The sequence below is a fragment of the Cylas formicarius genome, unplaced genomic scaffold (assembly GCF_029955315.1).
Source record: "Cylas formicarius isolate icCylForm1 unplaced genomic scaffold, icCylForm1.1 PGA_scaffold_9__14_contigs__length_23061073, whole genome shotgun sequence".
NCBI lineage: Eukaryota > Metazoa > Arthropoda > Insecta > Coleoptera > Brentidae > Cylas > Cylas formicarius.
In genome coordinates, this window is record NW_026844365.1 from 12,024,078 (window position 1) to 12,039,208 (window position 15,131).

At 33.4% G+C, this 15,131-nt stretch overlaps 1 protein-coding gene across 3 annotated transcripts in view; it reads left to right on the top strand.

Annotated features, from left to right (window-relative positions):
• The first annotated feature begins 2,457 nt into the window (after positions 1-2,457).
• The window catches only part of LOC132707247 (knirps-related protein-like), a 43,892-nt gene continuing 31,218 nt past the window's right edge, over positions 2,458-15,131 (top strand). For all 3 annotated transcript variants that reach the window (XM_060679022.1, XM_060679023.1, XM_060679024.1), the window contains exon 1: positions 2,458-2,672. The gene's annotated coding sequence lies outside the window, so the exon portion shown is untranslated. The remainder of the gene's footprint in view (positions 2,673-15,131) is intronic.

A 15,131-nucleotide genomic window follows, 5' to 3' on the forward strand; every position in this document is an offset into this window, starting at 1 on the left:
TAAAAATTTCTTGCCAGGCACCATTCAAACTTAAATTAGGTACACCTAGACTGTTTTTGCTCTTGCTCTCTTTGCGTTCGCTTTTTTAAACAAATTCTTTCAAATTTTATTTACTATTAATTTTACAATTTAAATAGAACACACTGTGTAGAATTGTTGTAGAAATGTTGTTACACAAAACGATTAAACAATAGATTTTTTTATTACCAGGAACGCCCGCCTGCAAAAAGAATTCCCAACAGTTTTGTTATTTTGTATTACATTTTGGTATGATAAATTTAGATCTAGAATCGAAATATATGTTGTGTTCCTATCTATTTTCAAATTAAATTTGGAAGAGGAAAGGAGAAAATTTTTGTTTACGCTAATTCAAGTAGAATTTTAGGTCCGCGACGGCAAACGCTTTCCATAACCTTTTCGTACACATCAAAAGTGTCCTAAAGTCGCACCGGCTCAGGTTAAAAGGAGAGTGTTGTTAAAAATAGTGTTTAAATGTTTTAAATGTTTAAAAGTTTAGTCGGATGTTTTTATTAGGCGTTCAATGGTCCAGTTGGATCATTTCCATTTCGTATATTAAACCTAAAATGAAATTGGACTTTAAATGGGTAAATTCTTACATTGCACTTTAATATAAATAAGCTTACATTACAGCGTTAGCAGGCATTGTATTAAGACAATAATTTATTAGGTTTATTTCTAAAAATTTCTAAAATTTTGTCCTTTTTCGTAAAATGTCCGAATTTGGCCCAGTTGATACAAATCATATTAAAATACTACAATAATATCTCAAAGAATCTCAAAAAACTAGGAGATATATAACTTAAATTAATAACTAATAATTAACTAAAGTAATAACCTATTCATTTCTAAGGAACTCTAGTATATTGATTGATTGTAGTATTTACTATGATTTTCATTTGTTGTGTATTAAGATTACCTATGGAGTGAAGACTGAGATCTGCGTTTGAAAATAGGTGATTCTTGCTTATGTTACTACACTACATATACTACAATATACTACAATATACTACAATATACAAGGGTCATTTCAATATAATGTAGTGTAAAAAATATGGCTCATCTTAGCTGAGTCATTATCCTGATTTTTGAGTAAACAAATTGAGGCCGACTACGACTAAGTAAGTGTTGAGTAGAAAATGGCATATTTAGACCACCTAGCTATTGCGCTATATGCTGTATGCTCCAAGTTGAATTTTGTACCAACATTATCGGCATTACTTACCACAAAGTAGCGACAATTAAAACAAAATTTGGGTAAACGACTGTTATGCATGCCAAGTAGTTTGAATTAAAGACATTTAAGATAACTTCATGTAATATATGATAGATTCCGTTTCCTTAACTGTGCAAAGTTTGTAGTTTGCGACCCTTTTGTAAAAGGAAATTTCAACTCTATCAAGTATATACAAAATACTATTGAGAACAAACGAGTCAAATAGTTTTGCAATAGTCAGCTTAGCTTTGTTTTTCTTTGAATACCGGAGATTCAACATATTCCTGAACAGTGAAGGCTGCCAAAGGCAACTTCCAAATATATTTGTTCGAACGAAATATTTACAACAACAAAATTAGGTTTGACGTTTGACAGCTCATTTGATTAGCGATTTACATAAGTCTTAAAAGTAACTACAAAATAAAGCATTTTTTATATCCTCTGAAATGCCATATATCTCCATTTGTAAATAGTATAAATATTTTAAATATAAGCAAGGATAAAATTATAAATTCAGGTAAACCGACTTATCTAAGAGTTCCAACTTCATCCACATTTTTAAAAAACAAAGAATAACTCAACTTAAATTTTAATAGCAATGTCTACTTTTTGGTAATATATCCAGCTACTTCACCGTCGATTGAGATTTCAGTCGTTTTTTTGTTTTTTTCTTGAATTATTCCACTTGGGGCAAGCTCCCAATCATTTTGTTTTCTTCAAAAACTACTCAAAATTTCTACAAGTCAACAAATAGAAGGGGCATCCAATTTTGAGCAGTTTGTGATGAAAGCGGTTATTTGAATCGGATGTGGTATAATTCATGAAATCATATTTGTTTTTTGCAAATAAAGGGTATTATTATTATTATTGTTTGTTTTGTATTTGAACGAAAGTAGATGGGGCTATTCCAACTCGAACAGTTTTAGTTACTAACAACAGATAAGTAAACAATTGACATTTCGCCCCTCTACCCGGAAACATCCCCGCGCGGGGCGGCCGGAATCCGCAGATCGACTGCGCGCGGCGTCCTCGGCCGTAGAAAAAATCACGCGAAACCCCTCCCTCGTCCGTGCGCTCCCCTCGCCTAAACACCAATGACTTTCCTTCTAAGCGTAAAAAGAAGCGAGATTAATTCAAACATCTATAAGTCACCCCTCCTCTCGCATCCCTACCATTCCGTCGTCCACCTGTATCGCTCTTCTTCGGGTGTCCCATTCCATCGCCGATCGCCGATCAGAGCTGTGTGGTCCGGTCGAATCGACGATCATAATCGACGATTTTTTTTTGGAACGCGCGCCAAGAGTCCCAGTAATATTGGTACAGTAGTGTTTGTGCGCGGTGACGTTGGTGACTGTGATACGCGGGGGGTTGTTGTTTGACGGATTATGACGGTGAGGACTAAGTGAATATTCGTACAGAGGAAGAAAACGCTAACGAGGTGAGTCTGTTCGCTGTTCGGGTGCTTTTCCCGATGGAGACCGCGACGTCAGGTGAGGCGACGAACCCGTCGCACTTCGGCCGATCGGGCAATAGAATAGGGGATGAAAAAGCTTTAACTTAATAAGAAATACTTACTAATCATACACTCGAAACGGATAAATCAAAAAGGTGAATCGTTTTTTCTAAAGTTTACACTGTTTACTTTTTCTTGAAAATTTCTTTTTATTTTTCTTTGTAATTTACCTGCGGAAGTGTGTTACTGCTAAGGAGTCTAAGGCAAAAGCTATGTTATGGAATCAGTAATTTATTGATTGCTCTTTACAAAACCCCCAACTACGTGTGTTAAATTCTATCAATTCTTATTGAATGTATCACAAATTGATTGATTTCGTAGCAAAGTAACATTGTCGCTGGGTTAAACTATCTAAAAAATTCTTTTTACGTTATTTTATTATTAAAAATCGGTCCAAGTAAAAACTCTGCCATAGGTGTATATTATGCTACAGTTAATTTAGCTACAACATGTTGGCATTGGTCAATGAAGTCGCGTAAACAAACAAGAATCGAACCTTTATTTTCAAGAGTTCTGATGTGTGGTAAAAAATTGCAACGATATGCAACAAGGAAAATTATTTAAAAAGGGATACTCACTTTTATCCACCAACCAACCAAAATTATCCTCTTCGTATAGTCACCCTTATATTGCAAGGAAGCTTCAAAAATTTATATTCGAGAAGACATTCCTAAGTTAAAGAATGTTTCTCTAGTTTGAAAGAATTCTAAACGTTTTCCATGACCTTAAAAATTAAAATGATTTACTTGGTCAAACAAAGTATTTGCTTAGTATGTCTTTTTTTTATTTCTTCTTACTTATTGTAGATATTTTCCTATAGTATTTATTTAATCATGTTTTTAGACGAATGTAAAAGTTAACAGAACTAGAGGTAATAAAAATACAGTATTGTATCAATATCAAAACGCAAACTGGATCACCAGTGATGCTAACCTTCTTTTAACTACATCGTGCCTTCAAAAATTAGCTGCAATTTGTGCGAAGCGGGTTTCAATCTGGATTTACTAAGTCAAAATGAAGAACACGTATCGTTAAAAATCATATCAAAATGTTAACATTCTTATCATTATTTCTTGTCTCATTTCAATTGAAAAGAAAAAACGAATTTGTTTAAATAAATAAAGATAATACGTCTCGAAGTTTAACCATAAAACAGTCGCAATTCGTTTTTAGTTACCAATAGGGCCATGCTGAATTCCGGCTTCAATGTTATTCAATAACTAACCAGTGACGTGTCTAGAAAACTACTTGTACATTTGTGTAGGTTTGTAATCCCCATAAAATTTCGAAAACCGCAATTTCTCAATACTTGGTACTACTCAAACCGCTGGACCATCAATCGTCCCTCCAATAAACGCCGTCGTTTACAGGTGACCGTCAGACGGTCGAGCCTTTATTCTCAACTAACTTCTTAATTGCGAAAGTGCCCAAATTCCTAATCCTTTCTTTTATCCTTCTAAAAGAGGTATTAACGGCTCCGGAAATTTATGAACCTCCCGCTAAGCTCCTCCTCCGCCTCCCGCATACTACTGGGAAACAAAATAACGGTTTTAAAGTGAAATTATTTTAGATTAGAATTAGCATATACCGTCTTTCTAAAGAGCATGGCGACGGAAAGCAAACTAAGAAACATACCAAAATATGGGTAAAAAGTAGTAAACCGTTGTGTTGCGTGTCAAAGATTTGTTTGTCATGACTTTAAACGCGTACAAATGATTTGCAATCTGGTGGAAGGGGAAGTGAGACTAGTTAGTATCTAGTAACCCATGGATTTATTAGGAAAATTAAGTGAATCCTTTCGATTTGCCGTGCCCATAGAGGTTTCTTGAAAATTTAAAAAAACTTTCAAAATTTAAGCATGTTATTTTTATATTAGTATTAATATTATATTATTATTATTATTACTATTTATTAAACTTTTCAACTAAAAATACTCCAAAACGACCTCTAAAACATAAAATTTAAACAAAATATAAAAAAACATTACATTGTAATAAACATATCTGATTAACAAAAAGAGAAAGAAAAAAACATATATTAGGAATGATATATTTAATTACAATTAATTACAATTTAATTTAATTCTTCAGTTTGATTTGGGTATTTGTGAATTGGGTGCATCACGACAGAGCTTTTTAAAAACATCAATCGGTATGGTTTTTGCTTTTTTTCATTTTTAATGCGATTATTTATGCCTGCTATAGTAAGCAGTGAGACCCTTGCGAAACTCCATGTATTATTATTTTTCTGCTGTTTACTAGAAAAAAATATTTGCAAGATTATAATAACATTCTCTAAGTGTTTTCGAATTAAAAGGACGAATTTAATAGTCATTTTCTAGAACAGATAGAGTGATAAAAGTTTTAAGGATAAGTTACTTTTTTATCTGAAATGCAACATTAGGTGTTTAAAAAATGAGAATCCCGATTTATTTAGCGTTTTTCTTATTTCATTTGCGTTTTTAATTCCTTAATACGGCATATTGTGATGTGATAACCAAAATCGGCCCATCTATAATCAGTAAAACTCATACTCATAGATATAGATCGCGATACGCCAGTTATCGGTCGCCGATAACCTGCAGATTAGCGAAATGCAAATGTAGCTCTCGAACCGCACGGCATACCACCATACCGTCGGTAATAAAAACGCTTCTCATATTTCGCGGGATTCTTTTCACAATTAAATTTGATACCCCGATATAATCGTTTAAAATAATTGGTGGATCGGTCCACCGGCGCGCAGCATCCTCTCGCATGTTTCGAATTCTTCGCGGGGTTCCGTTTTGTTGGGATATTTAGTGGTTTCGCGCGGAGCAAGGGCGTTCGTGCGTTGCACCGCTAACATGAAACTGTAAAAAAAATTAATATATTCGTGTTTGCCACCGTATTTTATTATTTTAATGTTCTTTAACCCACCAAATATCAGATGGAACCCTAACTTGCTCAATATCAAGTACCTTTTACAAATTTTCTATAATAACGATAAATTAGGAAGGAAGGAAGTGAAATGGAAAATGTTACGAAGCATTCTATTAGTACATGGCAACACGAAAATCTTTGACAAATATGACAGCGTATCATTTTTCGCGCCTTAGTCTGATTCCAATAATGTGCGCATAACTTTGGTACCCGGGAGACTAAGCCTAGAGCAGAAGCTTCTCTAATGTAAAAACTTAAAATAGTCATGTGCTTACTCAAACCAACATTAATATACGGCTCTGTTTGCAATAATAAATATGTCATATTTATTTTGTACAGAGCATTGCTATTTACTCATTATATTTAATGTCTGACCTTTTATTTAGTGTCAACTTGCATAAATAGCAAAAACAGCAAATCGCTTTTTCATTGACTAGATCAAATAGACCAGATTTTGATTATAAAAAAATTTACAGGATTATTCGAAGTGTATTGAAGTTTTGATATACACCGTAGGTAAGACAATCATCATTCTCTAAGGAGATAAGAAAATAAGATGCCAAAGTCTTGCTACTCTTAATGTCACTTAGATCACTTGTGGAGTTATACGCTACGGAGTATTAGTGTAGTATGGACTGGATATTAATTAATTCCTTACGTTATGAATATTTGTACTTTTGGCAAGGATTTCATCCGTGCCAATCCACTAATTAATTTAATTGTTTCAATTTTATGTGGATCAATTAAATGCAAGAGCAAATATAGGTTGTGTCATCAATTCTTCTAAAATATTCAATCAATTACCTAAAAATATAGGGAGTATAAAAAATTATAATTTAGCACTGTTTGGTCATCACTTTTAGATTTCTCGAGTTTCAAGTACTGATTAGAGAAATTCCGTCACTATTATGTAACTTTTCTTTACTTTTATTAAATATTTACTTAAAAAATATATTTTATCAATTAAAAATTAATTAATGATTGAGTGGAGTTAATAATAATAATAAGTTTTTACAAGTATTACAATTTAGTTTCTGTCATTTTGAGTCAATTTAATAATGGAAATGAAGACATTATTTTCAATTTTTCAAGTTCTCATTCTATGTTAATTGTACTTCAAGTTGAAATGCCACAAAAATGTAAATTTACTACTTTTCCATTTTTATCATAGCCTTAATTAACTGATTAAATTTAACCTTTTATTCACAATTTTTATCTGAATTATTGTTAATCGTAACATAAACGATACTCTATTTAGTTTAGAAAAATACTTCCAATTTTATTCTGGGCGCATAGTAAATGCATATACGAAGCCTTTCCCTTAGTCGCGAGTGACCAAACTTAGTAATAATTATTATTGAAATCCCGTCAAAGTAAAAGCTTGCGCGTAAAACGCCAAAGTCAATAAACCTGTTCGCTTTTCGCAGATTTAACCGCGAAACGGCTTTTCTATTATTTCGCAATGATTCTATAGGTCGTCTTCGCCGTTATTTATTTTTTTTTGCGATTTTGACACGACTTTCTTCTCGCATCGACTGCGGGGCAATTAGCCGCGATTACTAGCACAAGTAAACAAAAGGACCCGGTAACCCGAGGGCTTCCTTAATTAAGTTATTTAATTACTACGTGTTATGAGTTCTCGAACGCCTCCTCCTGGTGCGGTGGGATTTTTTCCCAATTATGGTAACGCGGCAGCTTTTTTAGCAGCTAACCGAGGATTTTTAAAATTAATACGGTTTGAATTTCCTGTTTTAATAATCACATTGCTATCGCTATGCTTCGTAATTTTATTTCGTCATCAAATCACGACCTTTCATAAAATTTTCGGACCGTTCCTGTGCACAAGTTTAAGACAAATCTGAAACTTGTGTCTGATTGGCGTAAAAACATGTATAGATATAGATATTTCATAGACTAATCTTGATATGCGACTAATTTAATAACTAAATAATAGAGGAACAAAAAAAGGCGACCAACTCATTTTAGGTTACCTGTGCTGACTCTTAGTATAAACGATCATCCAACAGTTAGAAATTTTAAAAAAGGTGGTTACAAATCTTATCACACTTATTGGTATGTAATTATTACATTTAATTTTAAAATTTAAGAAGAACAATTTACTAATCATGTGCAAACTCCTTTCCCAACATCCAAAACAAATTTCAAACTAATGTAAAAACAAGCTTGTGACGTACTTAAAGGTTGTCAAAGAAGTAGCGGCAATTTAACGAATACCGAAAGATACAGTTTAGAGTAACAGCAGCCATTAGCTTTTGAGTACACTTTTTCAAAAAAACAAGTATACATTAAGTGAGTCACGTGTCACATGACCATCAGAGCTGGAAAAGAGAAAATATCCGATCGCTTCCAACCTGTGACTAAAGTACCAGAAACGCTTGAAGTACGAGTGACGCTGTGCTTGATCAGTGCATACTTGGGTGCATGTTAGAGTAGGAAGTAAAAAAACAACACCTGTAAGACAGTTTTTCACAGTTATTTTCACTCAAGAGCAATTTTGACAAGTTTCTTTGTTTTTCTCAGATGGTATCCATTACCCTTCCTGGTAGTTGCTCATCATGGAGGTGTTTTTGGGGAACTAACCTCCCAATTTAATAAACACTTGCTTGCCCGGCAAGTTTACTTACGTGTATTGGCTAGTAAAGGGTGACAAATAATATTTTAGTTGAAAGCAACTTTACCTTTCAAATAGTTCTCCGCATATTTTCCAAAGTCTGGAAACGAAAACATTGCGTTATTAAAACTTGTATTTTAAAAGGTAATATACGTTTTTGTATAAATTCCTAATAACTGCCATCTCGGTAACGTCAGTGTTTTTAGCCAATATGAAGGAAATTCGATAGATAATATTTGTTTTCGACTTTTTCCCAGACAATGGAAATTCAGCTTACTGCATTTTAACGTCTACCAAATATCATTAACGATTCCGGGAAACAGTTAATGGCCCAGATAATCGAATATCGGCTAAACTCTTAGAAACGGCACCCGACTAACTTCCTAATCGATTATTAACCGAAAGTGTCCAAAAATTCAATAGGGTAATTATGCGGTAAAATTATGCGGCACCCGAACAACCGGTTGAAACTCTGACGGTTCATTGAATGGCCTACGTACACACTGTGCTTACGTACACTAAACGTTACACAATGGCTTTCTGGGAATCGCAAACGCGAGACCATTTCGACAAATGCAAAGCCCAGAGCCGTAGCAGCGATCGGAACGTCTAAAAACACCCGACGCCATTTTTTTCTAAGAGGGATTTAGTGAGAAACGATATTTACAAATATGTTTGAAGAAATCCAGAAGACATACATAATATAAAGAATAAGTTACAACATTTTTGTTGAAGAAGAAGAATAATTTAATTCATATTGGTGACGCAAAGAACCAAGATTTATGACACCAACATCAAAATTACATTGTAAATATACCCTTGTTATTTTCGAAAATCAATGAAATCGAATTTTTCGAAAGTATCTGCCTTCGTGTAAAAATTTGATATCTCGTGTAACGGTAGGTCCTATGGGATAAGATAAGAAACGGTTCTGATCCGACGCCGGTATCCATCTTTTTTTCGGACCTTGCTATAAAACACGATAAGTGTCCGAAATCTGAAGCAATCGACTTCATATCTGAAACATATATGCAGCTTTGCCCCTTGACGGAACCCGTCGAAAACGGGGGAGCTAGGGGGTCGGGAAGTATTCTAAAAAAATAAAAAATTACGCGTGTAAGGGTCTACAAAAAAGACCATTTTTCAAAAACGGTTTACAAGACAGAAAAAGTTCTTCAACCAAAAGACGCAGAGGATACGACTCCATAAACTTTTATTATTAACAATTTTTCAAAAATATACAGGGTACGCCGCAAATTCAATAAAGCTGAAAAATGGGTCCCCCTATTATTGAAAATTGGCAATAATTTCAAATCTGTGTTTTCGATCTCTGTTTTACATGACGATATAGCCCATATAGACAGCTTAAACTTTTGTATTTACGGTTTTTAAGTATTGTACAGGGTGTTTGCGATATTCCGTGCAATATTAAGAAACATAATAAGTAATAAAAATTTGCAGCTACCGACTTCAGACAGAGAGAAGTAGAAGTCTGGACCCGCATTTAGACTCTTTAAATTGGGAGCAATCAAATAACGCCAAGCATTTTTTTTAATTTTTGAATTTTTTTTGTGGTTATTTTGGCATCCAGAAAAACATCTTTTCCTCCAAAGCCATTTATCCGATCAAAAAAATTTTACATCCGTAATATTTTTGTCGATATACAAGGTGTTTTAGTTATGGAAAAAAATCTAAAAGACCCTGAGAATTGTTCTTTTAGAGAGTAAATTATTAACCGCAAATCAAAATTTCGCACAAACAATAGTGTTAACACAACAACACAACAAACAGTGTTATAGGCCGTATCAAGGGCTACAATTTACATATATCCTCTATTTAATAAAATTTTCAAATGCACAATTAGTAGCAATTAAAATATTAGAGAAGCAAAATGAAAGCAACAATACCTAAGGTTTTTGTTCAAGGAAAACCAACACCAAAATATGAAGTTAGATGGTAACGTAAAAGGCCAAAGATCAAATAAAATCAATAATGCATCAGAAATGTTAAATTATTTCATTTTCGAATAAATACTTTTAAGACCGTTTGGTTTGTGAAATATACGAATAGGTTTTGCAGGAACCACCACATTTTGAAACATAGTTAGTGGCGGTCTATTTGGTTTGCATCCAGACCTACTTGCCTTTATTTTCCTCTTCCAAACAACACACAGTGCATAGTTAAAAATATGGCGTATGCAACAAAATCGTAGATGAAAGACGTAAAATCGTAAAATTGATGTGGGTCGTAGAACATTCCGCCCCACCGCCTCTGGCGAAAGTCCTAATTAGTAGTTCCATGGAAATGTGTATCATCTCCACCGGCTATTTAAATAAACCATTTTCAAGTGGATCAGAATTTCCGTTCGCCCGTTCTATTTATGGCTTGCGGTTGAGCATTAAAAATTCCTAATAACCTACGTTTTATTGACGGATGACGTCAGCGTGCGCATTGGAAAAATTGCCGATTCATTCGAAAGTTTAAGTAAATTTTGTACAATTCTATAAAGTTTAGGAACCTTTTTTGATGATAAAATTTTTGGTGTGTCGACAAAAAAAGAAAGAAACAATGAGAAAAAAAATTGAATTATTTTTAGCATTTTCAATTTGATCAAGAACAAGCAAAAAGTAGGAGCCAGTTTTTTTTACCAAAAAGTGAAGTGTATGTGTACTGGCATAGCATGGAGCTAACGGAAACTAAGAGACACAGGGTCAGTTACATCAGAAAAGTTTTGATAGTATTTTATGCAACAAGTGCGGTAAACGGCATTTGACGCACGAGTTTATTTGACACGAGCGGAGCGAGTGTGTTTAATAAACGCGTAACTTAAAAAGTTTACCGAACGTGGGTACATTTTCGCAAAACAACACGAATACATTCACTGACATGACCGTCAGAATTGACAAACGTCAAAATTCAAGGCGTGGGAATTACCTCCGAAAACATCCGATTGCTCCCAAACCAGTGCAGTAAAATCCCGAAGTGGCTCGCATCCGTGGAAAACGAAACTGATGTGGTAAAGTGACGCTTCTCGCACGGTAGATCGGTGCATAATTAGGTATTTTACAGGCGGGAGTAGAAAAAGGTTTTTCCCGACATTTCCGGGATTTTACCGCACGGGTTTGTGAGCAATCGAATGTTTTCGGAGAAATTTCCCACGCTTTGAATTTTGACGTTTGCCAATTCTGACAGACATGTTAGTAGGTAAATGTATTCGTGTTTGGCGAAAATGTACCCAAAAACTAACGGTCGTAGAAAAAGTATATTATGCAACACGTTCGGTAAACTTTTTAACTCACTCGTTTATTAAACACTCGCTCCGCTCGTGTCAAATAAACTCGTGAGTCAAATGCCGTTTACCGCACTTGTTGCATAATATACTGTTAGAAGAAATTTAAATCTGCCCGTTTAAATCATTTCTGAGAAATTCTATAAAATATGAAAAGTTGAATTTGAACATAATCTTCGGATTAGTACATTATTACAATATTTTTTATGAACAACAAGATGACGTAAATGGAAACAGAAATTTTGTTTTGTTTTTGTTTTCGAGATACACCAAAATTTTTAATTTTTCTTATAACTTCACCTGATGGATTTATCATCACTCTTAGAGTCACAAAAGGAAAATTTGATTTTTACAGACCATAGGAAAAGCAAAAGTTTTGACAGTCCACTGATCGCTTACACTGAATTGATATTAAAAGTATTATTTATTCAAAATTTAAAATTCAATAATATAGAATTTTTTTTAATTTTTAACCAATTTGCAGGGTCTTCGATTGCGGCTAACAGTACATTATATTCAGTTTGCTTATTCAATGGTTTATACTACTATAAATTGGCAACCAGTCTTCCAAAAATGTTCTTTGCTGTAATCTTTCAAGGTAGCTATTTAAATACAGCTTCCCGACTACTGCTATGGCACCCTTTACATATTACGTCTACTGCTGCTTCTGTATCTGTCAATAAAGGCACTTGTCGATAAAGAAATTTATTTTATCAAAGCTATGCTTATAGCAAAAATTGGACTGTCAAAAACTTCAGTTTTCCAAATGTTTGTTGGCATACTCTTTTGCTTTTGTGACCCTAAGAGTGATGATGTAATACATCATTTAAAGGCATTTTTTATACCCTGGTTAACGATGAAAATATTTAATTGGGCTCCATAAGAAAATCTATACTGTATCTCGAAAACAAATGAAAAATGTCTGTAACCATACTCTTCTTAAAAACGTGTTCTAATAGTGAACTAATACCTAATAAATACTAATCAGGTTTGGTATATTTTGGGTAAAAATAGAAAAATCTCAGAAACAATTCGTGCTGTAATCATTTTAAATACAGCTTTAACTTTCTTAACTTAAACATACTGTATAGATAGAAACTTTGCTGAATTCAGGACCTCTCTGTTAAAGTTATGTTTTCTACATTAGTTGGATCCCTGCAGTAATTAAATTTAAAAGTTTGATACTAAAATTGCTTCTCCATCCTAAATTGTGACCCAGTTTTGATGTAAAAGACTAACTGAATCGAATATAAATGTCGTAGATACACATAAAAATCCGAAATTTATTTTAGATTTGCACCAAGTCAACATAACATAACATAACAACCAAGAAATCAAAAAATCAGAAAGCAAATATTGTCTCCATTTATTTACCATGGTTTATGAGTATCTCTTAATGCAGGGCTCACGGGATTTTTTGATTCTCGATGAGTTTTATATCGTTAATAGTCCGGTGGTGCGGCCGCCGCAAAACGCGACGAAAGAAATCGTGTGGGAACATTTTTCGCTTCTTACTTTCTATACGCAATGTTTATTTATTTAATTTCGTGAGGCCCGCGGCTGCCTTCCGATACAAAGAATAGGAACACGATCCGAAGACGATAATTTACGGTAATATCTTGCTCAAATCTGTATTATTTTCATAACATACTTTTACCCGGGCTCGTCGCCCCAGCTTCGGCTTTTTATTTGATTTCAAATGTCATATTACGTGCGCCTTTAAAGAAAATCGCGTGACGTCAAATTTATTTATTTATTTATTTATTAGTTCAATTTGCAAACTGATTACACGATTATAAGGTACGGTTATCTTAATAACTCGCTGCTTGCAATAACAAATCAAACCAAAATAACGTACTTTTCACAAATAATATAACCAAATATATAAAGTATATAAAGGGAGGTTAAACAAAATGGGCGTTGTAACAATTATTACTTTTTAACTGTAAATTCCTGTCATTCAACTGATTTTTCTGTAAAGCAATAAACATTCACCGAATCAATAAATCCGTTTCCTCCGGTTTCTCACTTTGGTTAGAGTTATTAAGCTATAGTATTGTCTGAGCTAAAACTTGGAAAAAAAAATTGTGGTTTTCTCTAAATCCTATTATTTTGAATTTGGTTTTATGGTTTTAATTTATAATCATCAAAGTCCCAAAGTTGATTATTTCGTTTTCATAATGTATTTCTTTTAATGTAGTCGGTTAAAGAATTAAAGAATTACTAGATTCCTTAATTTGTTGCTTAGTATTGATGAGCATGAGTTTTCTTTCTGTGGAATTCTCAACACTCACATACATTACATATAATTACGGCAATATAACAATTTTTTTAAACAAAATAAATTAACGGAGCTTTATTGATAATTTCATTTCGTGTAAATTTTTATATACGTAAATAGATATATTCAAAAATTGCAAATTTTACTATATTCCCAGAAATTTGCTATAGAGAACATTAAAGGAACGGGCATCAGAAAAAACAGCGTTTTTAAATATTTGCAAAATTCTGTGGGGAGTTTATAAAATTTTTGGCCCGAAACCGACACTGGACACACCTCACAAGAAATAATCTGACAACACAAAGCTCAAAACATGAGCAGGAGCCATGGAACTCACAATTCCCATTCTTTTTTCGAAGTTCCACAGTAACTAAAAAGATATTTTTCGTCCCTTCAGAAGTGGGACAAATTTAAACGAAAGCCTAGAGTACTACAATACTGAAGCCAAAGAAAGTAACTACGCCCTGTATATCGAATTCGCGACAACACGGTTCTGCCGCTACGCGACCTAACGATATGTTGACTATTGCGCGACATACACTCGTTGTCGTAAAAGGCTTAACATCGAGTACCAATAACCGATAGGCGAATTTCTAATCCCGTTTTACGACTAGAACACTCGGTATATATCGTTCCGGATAATTTTTACGACCGCGGCGTACAAGTTTAAATGACTCTGGAATTGCGGATGCAGCGGGTATTCGATGCCAACGCGGAGAAGGAACAAAATTGAAATTTCTTTTTTTTTACTTTGACATCAATTCCGGTTGAGGTTGGAATTAAAACAAACACTCCAAAATACATTACCATCGATGAACTACAGTTTACATTTATTGGTTAAGAATATAAATATGTGTCAAAATACTGTTTTCGTTTTTATATTTTTATTTTCAAAAATTTGAGCAATTTGAAAAAAGAACTCACTTGACACACTGACAGTTCACGCAATATGCAAAATAGCATGAATTAGTAACAAATCGCAATTCCTTTACAATTATAATTTAAATTTCCTTAATCATATTTTATAATAATAATAATAATAATATTTTTATTATTCCACGTAATTAGCTATGAATTTTGTCAAAATTAGGTACAGAATATAGATCCCACAAATGAGTAGCATATAAATATGCTACAGAACCCAACAATACAATGAATAACAAACATTCATAAATAAAATATTCCTTTAAATTATAAAAACACTTTTATAGAAGAAAACATTTTTTTTGAAAATTCATTTTTTTTTAATATAAAATTATTA